This window comes from Drosophila sulfurigaster, chromosome 2L, assembly GCF_023558435.1.
Source record: "Drosophila sulfurigaster albostrigata strain 15112-1811.04 chromosome 2L, ASM2355843v2, whole genome shotgun sequence".
Taxonomy (NCBI): domain Eukaryota; kingdom Metazoa; phylum Arthropoda; class Insecta; order Diptera; family Drosophilidae; genus Drosophila; species Drosophila sulfurigaster.
The window spans coordinates 2,783,123-2,794,813 of NC_084881.1; the positions used below are offsets into that span (position 1 = coordinate 2,783,123).

The 11,691-nt window shown below is 36.1% G+C and overlaps 1 long non-coding RNA gene across 1 annotated transcript; it reads right to left on the reverse strand.

Moving 5' to 3' along the window:
• Positions 1-1,690: 1,690 nt before the first annotated feature.
• LOC133850028 (uncharacterized) lies at positions 1,691-2,609 on the reverse strand. The gene is made up of 2 exons (XR_009895573.1): positions 2,367-2,609; positions 1,691-2,297 (listed from the first exon to the last, which is right to left on the reverse strand). It is a non-coding gene; the product is annotated as an uncharacterized LOC133850028 (long non-coding RNA).
• Between the last annotated feature and the right edge of the window lie 9,082 nt (positions 2,610-11,691).

The window sequence follows — 11,691 nt, forward strand, 5'->3', positions numbered from 1 at the left end:
CACCCTCATAAAATGTAACTGTGTAGGTTCTGTTATGTACAGATGTGTGGGTGTATGTGTGTGTGTGTGTGTGTAGCGTCGACGGATATGTGGGAGTGTGCGAGTGTGTGTGTCTGTGCTATACTCATTCCGATACAAAGTGCTGTGCTGTTCAAAAAATTGTCGTACCCTCGACCGGTTGTCCTCCTCATCTTCTGATTCTTTTTTTTTTTTTTGCCAGCCAAGTATACAAAGTTGTCCTGCACCCATACTCACATACAACAATATAACGCACCCAGTGCCGGAGTGCAACGTGTTTCACCTTTGCTTTTCAATATTTGTCCCTCTTATTTTGTTGTATGGCAGAGCGACATTTAAATTTCACGACAAGTTGTTGTAATTAATGATTTTTATGTAATGCAATAAAAGAACCAAAAGCCAATTTGGAAATACAACAAGCTGGAAAAAATTGTCTACCAACATTAAACAGATGCCCATACTATATAGTATATAATTTGTATATATAAGATGCGAAGCACCGTTGCTCCTGATGTTCATTCTATGTTGGACGCGTTGACGAGGAAAATGTCATTAATCTATCATCTATCACCTAACAAACAAATTGTGGTAAGCTGATGCTGAACGTTTTATTGACGTTTTTAGACATCAATGCCAAAAAAATAAATAAATCAAACAAATAAGAAATTTCAGTCAAACATAAACTTAACGTAAGAATGCAATTGCATCTGATTTTTGCCAATTCCATCAGGAATCATTTATAAAAAGATGCTTCCTTCTACCTGTTACATACGTTCCCTGCCGGCACAAAGTTGTAATACCTTTTTACCCTATGGGTAGCGGGAGAGATTCAGAATTCCTAAATGAGTTCTAGGTATTCATACAAAACATGTAAAGTAGTCGATCTGAAACATGCTTGTTTCTATAGCTAATCGTGACTTTGAGGGACGGGGACATATTAGGTGGTACAGGGACATATTAGGTACAGGGACATATTAGATGTTGGTCTAAAGAATTTACTAATCCTTACATTAAAAAACTGCTCTATACTTTACTTTTTCGTCCGAGGCCTGAGTATGCGTCTTGTATTTGGAGTCCCGAATATAAGGTTCATTAAGATAGATTCGTCAATTTTGGCTCTTCGCCCTTCGTGCCCTGAACTGGGATTCCAGTGCTCACTTTCGGCCTTATTGTAGTATACTTTTAGTTATAAATATTCCCTCTCATACGATCGTAGAGCCATGCTTGGAGTAATGTTTTTTCGTAAATTAATTAATAGTCTAATCGATTCCTCTGAATAGACTAAAAACTATGCCATAATAACCCTTTCCGTATTTTTTTCTCACAATATAATATTTGTTATCCAATTATAAGTCGAACCTTGTCTATTTCTTTTCTTTGTTCTATCTTATCCCACTTGTCTTCCTTATACTCTATGTAATTTATTTTAATATAGCTATATACATATGTAGATAAATGTTCGCGATCTTCCGTCACCGCACGTTATATCGGGAGCCCCTCGGTCGGTGGGGCGGGAGGCGGTATGTACAATATCTTGGGTCGCTCGGAACAAACCCTTGCTTGGTGTGGGCCACTTGATAGTGCTGTCCATGTCTGTCCACGTCAACGTCCAAATATTACATTTATCTATAATCTATTAAAACTTTGGCTAAAGAGTTTGATATTGTCAGTGTTGGATATGATCAGATTTATGTATGATTTATTGACGTGATATAATTAAAGTTCAATGTGTTTTTCAACTTGGCTAATGATACTACTGTCGATAATGTATATATACTTTGAAATATATACATATGCGTTGAAAGTAAGGCAAAATCATTGAGTTCCCAATTACAAGGACTGCGAATTGAAGGCAAGCGTTTGGAAGAAGCTATTAGATTTACTCTATCAACGCTGGTCAAATGTTTGTCGAGCACGCATTGAATTTAATTAATTTAACACGAAAATCATTCAGGCGATATTTCCGAAACTAAGCGAAAGCCTCACGAAATGGCTTATTGACATGCCACAAGGGTGTTCGCAACGGTTTCTGGTCAAAACAGTAGCCAAATTCTCAACCAAAAGCAAATAAAGCCACCATAAATCCTCGATTGAGACGGCCGTCTCAGTCACCAATCCAGATGGGTGTGTAACTAAATAATCTTAATCGGAAATTAAGCTCATCGAGTGCATATTCGTATTGCCAATTAAGATGCTCAAATTGGATAAATCACAGGCGAAATATTGTTACAGATAAAGTAATTATTTTAATGAATTATTCGCTTTTCTTTTTATTGGGTCTAGAAGAATGAAATATTTAAACGAAATACATATTGTGGGCGTCATAATTGTTGTTATTAATAACTCACTCGCATTGTCATTTATTTCTATAGACTTCGGTTATTTCGGAAAATGTTTCTTCATCTCCATTTCGTATTGGAAAATTGTATAAGTTTGCTGGTTTCTGCAGCTGACTTGATTTTCTCATAATTGAATAGCAATTAATTATAGTAATTTCATTTATACTTATTAGTTAAAATTATGTGTTATTCGTGATAAAATACGTTTGTATAATACATTGATTCAACGTTACCTTTGTATAATAATAAATTTAACACATAACAGTCGAATGGATATGGAATTGTTTCTACATTGCGCAATAGGGATAGTGTATGTATCTTTATGTTACAAAGAACAAAAAGACAAATAAAGCGAATGTGCTTGACTATTTAAAACTAACTTGATCTGAGTGAAAATACTCCATCTCTTATAGTATCTGAGATAAAGGTGTTCATACGGACAGACAGACGGACGGACACGGCTATATAGTCTATGCTGTTAAAGCTGATCACGAATATATAATATGTATATACTTTCTGGGGTCGGAAATGCCTCGTTTTGCCTGTCACATACATTTCCGGAAGGTAGAAAATCAAACTTAACACCTTAATGAACTAAAGATCAAAAGTGATCCACTGAACGAAAAAGAAAAGAAGATAAAGATGAACCTATTCAGTTCGTTCACTTTACTGAAAGGTAAATTTTTCCGTTCATACAATGATTCATTCATATTCATTAATAAGAATATATTTGATAAGATTAAACTTATAATTTAACAAGGTTAGAATATAATCGAGAACCAACAATACTTTCATTAATATAATTGTATTGTGTATATTTTGTCGGTTCATTCATTTATTTATTCATATTCATTAATAAGAATATATTTGATAACATTAAATTTATAATTTAACAAGGTTAGAAAATAATCGAAAATTCAAAACACAGCCCAACAATACTTTTATTAATATAATTGCTATATATTGAAAGTGAACCTAGCAAAGAATAACTCACAATATAGTCTGGAGTATCTGGAAAAGACAAAAATATACTTTAAGCCCCATTTTTGAAGAAAATTATGTTTTGCTATATTAAAGCAGTGCAAACTCTAATTAACATAGTTCACATTCGGATATATTATTAATTATATTTATTTGCTCGCTTTAATTTTTTGCACGATAAATAAAAACATTTCACAGACCGTTATCCGGTGTGGTAGTGTTATTATGCATACACATACATAGTATGTACACATATAGTATGTATAACAGCTGTTTAAATATCACACGTGCGCTATCCCCGCCCCAAAACTGGGTTTTTTTCCACGCACAAACGTTGCTTGCCACCCATTGCTGAGTAATTAAATTTAACGCTTAAAACAATGCGACAAACGCAGTGAAAACAAGTAAGAACCGTAGCATTCCATTCGATCGACTGTGCGAGACCATGTGAATCACATGTTCATTAAAAGTAAAATGTATATTGATAAAATTGCTATCTTGAATGGATTCATTTTAATGAAAAAGAAACAAATAGAGAAAATCTTAGCGAATGATCAGTTGAAAATGCCTGCATATGGGTAATTCCATGACGGGAAATAACATAAACTGAAAATAACATAAACTGAAACAATTTGAAAAATAAGCGAAAGTTATTCTTAAAGCTTTAGATAAGCACTATATTTAGAGCTAAGATTAATTTTAGGAGCTTTTTCTGTTTTCCGATAAAATATAAAAATTCGTTAATTTTTTGGGTTTGCGTTCGAATTTGTTCATTTTTGCAATTATCCTAAAGCAGAAGAAAATTTTTAGCTCTAATTAGAGTACTAATTTAGAGGTATAATAATAACCTTTTCTTATTTTTAAAATTATTTTAGGTTGTGTTATTTTCACTGTTAAGAATCTCGCACTAGACAAATTCCGTCATGGAATTACCCATATGCAGGCATTTTCAAATGCTCATTCGCTAAGATTTCCCTTATTTTTTTCTTTTTCATTAAAATGAATCCATTTAAGATAAAGCCTCGCACGGGACTAATCCGACATCGAATTTCCCATATGCATTTGAAGCTTATTGCTCTAGAAACTAAGAGTCTCGTATAACTTTTAGGTAAAGGGTCCGAAAATGTTCACGCAAACAGAGCGTAACCCGAACCAAAAATGGAGTGGGGGGAAAACAATTGCTAACGGCCTTCAGTTGGTTTTGCAAATCGTTTGACAGGTCGGGAATAAAAATATCGAGTAAAAAGAATAAATATTTTTGTGGTCAGCTAATGAAATAAAAGCGGCATAGAGATGGTGAAGGAATGAGAAAGAGATGGACTAAGCCATTGAGACAGACAGAGAGAGAGAGAGAGAGAGAGAGAGAGAGAGAGATCGATATGTTTTAAGGCTACACTTAAATTGCCTGTAAACTATGTGCAAAAAGCAGCGCTTGGAAATTGTGGTCGGTGTGAAATTATTATTGATAATATGTGTGTCCGAATTCATATTTACATTATGCGTTTTTTTACTTCTTTCTGATACTCATATATAACAATATATAGTTATATTTATAACAGCTGTCGCCTTTGGCTTAAGCTAGCTTATTTTGACATTAATGACAAGCGTTCTGTGTAATTGGAATTTGTGGCATTAGTGGCAACAATGTGAATAATATTGGGCGAATAAATCAAAGTTATATGTATGTATATGTTATCAACAATATTGAATCAGTTTCTAGCTAGAATGCAAGATTTTGCTGTTTTTGAATTCAATTATCTCACATTACTAAAAAATCCAGCTAGTATATGAAAATCAGCATTAGCATTAGCTAGCATATGTACATATATTATTACGTAAATTTCATAATTTATTTAATTACTGTTGGCACCGGATCCATGCCATGGTGCCTTTGCCCATAGTTCGAGCAGTCCACTACTCGAAATCAAATCCCTATTAGCTTCAAATACAATCAATTCCTTCTGCTTGGGCTGACATATGTACATACATACATACATACAATTCATAAGTAAGTCAAGCTGCTGAAATTTACAGCTGCTTTTTACGATGAGAGGCATTCGCTTGCCCTAACGGTGAAATGCCCACGCATAAAAGGGAATCGCCGATTATAAACACCCAGTAGGAAATGCGCTTGCAGAACCCCAGTAGAAAATTTAGTTCGCCTGCCAACAATTACCTTTCTCACAAATTAAAGAAGTTAAACATGCATTTCAAAATGGTATGTAATACAATGGAATGACAATAAAATGTGTTTAATGTTAACATGTGTTGTACATCGATAGCAGACTGTTTAGTGATAGTTTTTTAACAGGCTGTACACACTTTGAAATTGATAGAAAATTAATACTTGTGTAAGGCATAATTAACAAAATGACCGACATTCAAATTTGTCAGATGTGACCTTTATGAACTGCTTACGATCGACACTCAATAAAACTGGGATGCGCCTGTGGCCAAAGGAATATAAATTATTTGGCATTAAGTGGGTGTCAGAAAAGACAATAGGGGAGAATACTAGTCTGACAAAGAAAATTGCCACAAAATAAACCGTCATGTTGACTAATTAAGTGACATTTGTCATAAGGGCTTCGCTGCAAATTGAATGTAAAGCGGTCAGATAAGAAGCAAATGCAACGCAAAAGCAAATGTAATCAATTCAAGTCAGTCTGTGGTTATGAATGATGAGCAAACATTCACAATTACGGCAATTGCCCGTCCGTTCATTACACTTCTTACCCCGCCCACAGGCCCCCACACACAGACACTCACACACATTGGAGAAGCAAAGGCAAGGCTGTAATTTGGGGAAATTCAATTATGCCCCAAAGACCAAGCGCAAGCGGCAACTTTGTCAACATGCCGCGTCATTTGCGAAGGAAATCATCGAAGCGTTGCTAAACTGGATGAAAGGTGGAACTGGATTCCGAATTGGAACTGGAACTGGGAATGGGAATGGGACAGAGGCCAAACCGGAATTGGAGTTGGAATTGTCTCTGGGTTCACAGCTCAACCTAAAGTTGCAGCTGTGGCAGCCTGGACTGGGGATGGAGTCATTGGTCAATTGATGGGTTTTGTGCCGGCCTCGTTGCATGTAATCAAACAGTTTGCGTACAATTTTCGATTATCGTTTGACTGATTTCGTGTTAAATCAATTAAGACATTGCCCAAGTTGCTGCCAACGCAATGGGACGTGCGGTCGGCTTCAGCATTCGTGCCCGGCGCCTATTTATCTAATATCCTGTCCAGCCCTCACTCACATACACACACACACACACAAGCACATACACCCAATCAAACACACTGACACAGACACAAAATATAGACACAGATACAGACTGAATTGTTTTGTGCCTTATTGATTGGGTCAGCAGACTTGGCTATTGTTCCTTTGTGTGTGTGTGTGCGAGTTCGGTTTTTATGCTTTGACTGTCTTGATTAAAGCTGCAAGAAAATGCTTTTGAAATGTGCAATTTTCAATTTATGAAAAGCTATGGCTTCTCCCTCACTCAAGCCTATAGCTCCAATGCTCCAGCGCCTACCCTTCAATTTGTTGGCAACTGACAAGCACAGAAGTTTCTGCCGCTGTTGCGGCTGTGGCTAAAAGTTTATCAAAAACTTTGACTTTGCTTTATTTTGTAACCGCATAAACACTTTGAAATAGACCGATTCGAAACGATGTCGAAGCGTGTGGAAAACTTTGCACGTTCCTCCAGCTCATCCGCCCACTCTTCGCCCAAAAATGGTCGTTAACAACACGAAAATATTGCAACAAAATTCAAATTAAAATTTTGTATTCTCCAAAAGAAAATTTGTTGCAAACTGTCGCATACTTCTTCAAGAAACGGGAGCCAACACACAGTCAACTATGCTTTGACGCACGTTTTCCTCAAACATAACGTATATTTATTTACATCGTAGATTGACGCAAATTCCGAGTAACCACTATTTACTTAATAATAAACATATGTCGAGACTAAAGAGGCGCTTCTGACCCAATTAACAAATTGTAAGCTTTTGGGTCATGGTAAATAAGCACATTTTTTTTTCTTAAAGTTAAGTAATTTTTTTATTGAGCAATAGTGGGTCATTTACGTAAAAGTAGCAAAGTTTTTACTTAGTTGTTATGCAGAATTCTTTTTTTCTAAGATTAATATTTCTAGACTTAAAATCGAGTTAACCGTCTAAAAACGATAATTGTTTTATTCCTTCTGAAACTCAAAAAGGTTTTTTGATGTATCTATTTTAAGTGGAAGAAGTTTGAGATTCATCTGCTTCACTTGAGATAGCAGCAGTTGTGACTCCTGAGTGTAAATCAATGTAATTTTTGCATGGCAAAGTTTTTGAGTTTTGCAACAGCTTTAATTTTTATACCCGCTGCCCATAGGGCAGGAAATGTTTGTAACAGGCAGAAAGAGTCTTCTTCGACCCCATAAAGTCATATTATTAATCAGCGTCAACATCCGAAAGAATATAGCCATGTCCAGAATATGGACGCCAAGATCTCAGAGACTATAAGATGTAGAGCTAACATTTTTGACAGCACTTGTTATTTTTGCACGCAGATCAAGTTTGTTTCAAATTTTTGACACGCCCCCGCAAATTGACAAAAATTTAATAGCAAGCGCAATTTTTAAGCTAAAGAAGCGGTTTTTGGTAACTGTATTATTCATGATTCTTAAAAATTTCAGATACAAATTGTCGAAGTTATTTAAGAAAAAATTGCTTTGGCTGACAATCTAGTTAGTATATTTTATACTCTGTGCTCTATATTTTGAATGTAGCACAATATCGATTTCCCAAATATAGCCTACGGGATATTTCAGTATTTTGCGGTATATTTTTGCTTTCTTTTTCTAAGATGATTTTATTGAAAATGGGTATGGCAAATGCCCGTTACCCGTAGGGTAGAAAGGTAATATAACTTTGTGACGGTAGGAAGTGTATATAACAGGCATAAGGAGGCATCTCCGACCCCATGATGTCATATTATTGATCAGCGTCAACATTCGGAACAATATACTGTAGCCATGTCCCTCCATATGAACACGAAGATCTCAAAGACTATAAGAAGTAGAGCTAACATTTTTGACAGCACTTGTTATTTTTGCACACATATCAAGTTTGTTTTATATTTTTGACACGCCCCCGCAAATTGACAAACATTTAATAGCAAGCGAAATTTTAAAGCTAAAGAAGCGATTTTTGGTGACTACATTATTCATTATTTGGTAACTACAGTATTCTTAAAAATTTCAGATACAAATTGTCGAAGTTATTTAAGAAAAAATTGGAAAAAACACCTATTGCATTGGCTGACAATCTAGTTAGTATATTTTATACTCTATGGTATATTTTGAATATAGCACAATATCGATGTCTCAAATATAGTCTTCTTGATCTTTAAGTATTTTGCGGTATATTTTAGCTTTTTCTTTCTAATATGATTTTATTGAAAATGGGTAGAGGATATCTCACAGCTTGGTTAATTGTTATACCCGCTACCCATAGGGTAGAAGGGTATTATAACTTTGTGCCGGCAGGAAATGTATGTAACAGGCATATGGAAGCATCTGTAAAGTATATATATTCTTGATCAGCGTAAACAGTCGTAACGATCTAGCCATGTCCGTCTGTCCATATTTTTTTCGACAGCATTTGTTATGCTAACACAAAGATCAAGTTTTTTCAATTTTGCCACACCCACTTCCACTACTTTTATATGGGCAAAAACGGCTACATTCTATGTTTATGCTTTGGCTGACAATTTGGTATATTTTTCCCACATCAATATAATAATTATAATAATATTACCGCAATATTTTGGTTTTATTCAAAATGGGTAGCGGGTATCTCACAGTCGAGCACTCTCGGCTCTAGCCTTTCTATTTGCTTTTTTTTGTAATTGATCACTACAGCTGCGGCTAAAAGCAAAGGCTTTTTGGTTAATTTTGTCTACTTGATTTCAAGAACAAATTCTTTTGTATACTCTTAATGAACCATTCATGATAGCTGGAGTGAGAAGCCCTAAGAGGCTGAGAATGATTATGATTTGTCTTGTAGAAGCGTGATTTAAGAGTGCTACAGTGCCAATTTTGAATAACCGAAAGAATCGAATATGTACGAGTATAACGAGCTTATGTTACAAATAAATACTTAGTGATACAGTCTCTGTTTTTCTGATTTTACAGAAACTAAAATTACCAACCCAGTAATATCTGGACTCAAAAGAAAGTTGAACTCCATTGAAGTTGGCTTCATTTATCAGAAGTAGCTTCAAGAGAAATGCCTTCGCATTGACGAATCTTAAAGCAGAAAGCGTGCAATTGGCCATCTTGTTATCGCATTACATTAATGGCCCTGTAAGTAATTGGCTGTAAACAATTATGCATGTGTAATCGAACTTGGGGATCGGCAATGAGTGTTCAACTTGGCACTTAGCGCTTTGATACCTGCGTGTGCTTGTGAGTATCTCTGGCGTTGTGAGTAGTCCACTCCAATGCTGGGGACTGCAAATGGGGCAAAAGTGCTGTCATATGAATTAATGAGAAGACTCTGCAGCATCAGCAATAATAAAGATTCAAGGTTCAAGACCTCAATGGCCCTATTGAGCGTGATAATAAGGAATTTTGCATTTGCTTTCGCCTTTTCTGAGTGTGTGAAATATTCATATGCTTTTTGGCCTTTGCGTGTGTGGTTGTGGGATTGTTTGAGTGCCCTTTAGCAAATGTGTGTCGTTCCAGTTCATCGTACATTTGTTAGTTTTCTGGACTACATGCTCATAGTGTATCCTGATACCAACGGCTATACTATACTATTTGAAACCGATTGTTTCATAACATAAGTAATAAAGCTCAGTCGAGTTAGCTCAATAAAAACAAAATATTGAGATATTCTTATAATATACCTAATTAATATACCGAAAAAGTATTAAAAAATAGACCGATGGGTATATTTGGTATATCGATATACTATTAAGCTTAAAAACGCCATAGAGTACAAAATATACTAGATTATCAACCAAAGAAACTAAAACCAGTCAGTAACAGCCGTTTTACCACATAAAATGATTTCTTTTTATATGATCGTAATCAAATTTTCTGGAATCAAAAATACTGTTTTACAGTATGTATTAAAAATCGAATTCACAAATACGCTTGCATTTCGATTTTTCCATTTTGCGAAGGTGAAGAATATAAAAACAAACAAACAATTATAGCTTTATCTTTTAAAGTCTTTGTTCAAAGGTGTTCACAAGGATAGACGGATGTTCTCGGCTGTTGATGCTGATCTTCTTCTACCAGACGCAGACATTTACTGTGAACACAAAGTTGTAATCTTCCCTACGGGATTATTCTGGATTATTAAATTTAAAAATGGATAGTTTTGAGCGTTCCATTGTGTTTGAAACTCAATTCAATACAGGGGATTTTATTTGGAAATTATTTTTGTGTTTGGAAAGCGTGGTGTGAGCAGAATGACAGACTGGCATGTTAATGATGTAGCGGATTTTATATCGCAGTGCATACAGAGATAGGAGAAGAAGTGGAATAACTAGTGAGGGAGCCGACAGCAATCACTTGGCAATGTCAAAAGGTTGGCTACTGAGCTTATTTCACCTACGGCCACGCCCACCACTTTGCACAGATTCATGCATAAAATTATAATAAATCATGGTACGCAATAAATATGGCACCCACATAGCACCCCCAGTCACCGTCACCGTCACCATCTCCCCTCCCTCCTCTTCCCTTCCACCATTGCCAATCCCATCCCACTCCGTTCTATGACGGTTCTCTCTTGGCTGCCATGTGCGTGGGCGTCGATAAGCTGACTCTCGAAAAAAGCATCTAAACATAATCGAAAACTCCGCTTGCTTTTACTGCTTGCTGCTTGGTCTTGGTCTTGCTGCTGCTGCTGCTGCTGTTGCTTTTGCCGTCTTGTATTTAAATATAAATGAAAATGCTTTGCAGCCTGATTGCGGCATATTTTGACGCAGCCTCTGGGCACTCAGCTGAGACAGTGACAGACGGGGTAAATGGAACAAGTCGTTGGAAACGGGTGGCAGGGGCAGGGGCAGGGGCAGGATGAATATCACCGTTTTGCTTTTCTTTGATATAATCACGTACAGCTTCTGGCCAGAACTCTCCAAAAGGGCTTCAAACTTGAGTTTAATGCGCCACAAAGAATGCTCTGCCTTTTTTGCTATGTGACGCAAATGTTTGTTGTTTGTTGTTTGTCGTTCGTTGTGCTTTCTTTGTTGCCGCTCTTACTCTTACACTGATGATAGAGATTCACTTCCCTATTATCACACTTATGGCGGTTGGAAAGACACACACATACACATGTGACAGCT